Here is a 318-nt window from a genome sequence, read left to right as displayed (position 1 = left end):
CTGTTAACATTTTATGACTCTGATAAAGGTTTGTCAACCATAAGACTTATTTTCTCTAAGAGTAATTATTTTAAGGTTTGACACCATCCTCCGAAGGTGTTAGATAAAGTTGCATTCCTATAGGGCAAAGGTGCAGTGGGCTTACAACAAAGGAAAGAATTTATTACCTTAAGGGTCTAAAGTTGTTAAAACCAAGGCCACTACTTATTTTTTCTATATACCAACTGTATTAATTAATACACTTGCAAGGATACAATACAGGGGATGTGGAAACTTGGCAGCAAGCATTGGCTCAATGATGAAATCTTCTATTAGTTC

The sequence above is a fragment of the Bison bison genome, unplaced genomic scaffold (assembly GCF_000754665.1).
Source record: "Bison bison bison isolate TAMUID 2011002044 unplaced genomic scaffold, Bison_UMD1.0 scf7180017864355, whole genome shotgun sequence".
NCBI classification, from domain to species: domain Eukaryota; kingdom Metazoa; phylum Chordata; class Mammalia; order Artiodactyla; family Bovidae; genus Bison; species Bison bison.
Note: the sequence above shows the minus strand (reverse complement) of the source record.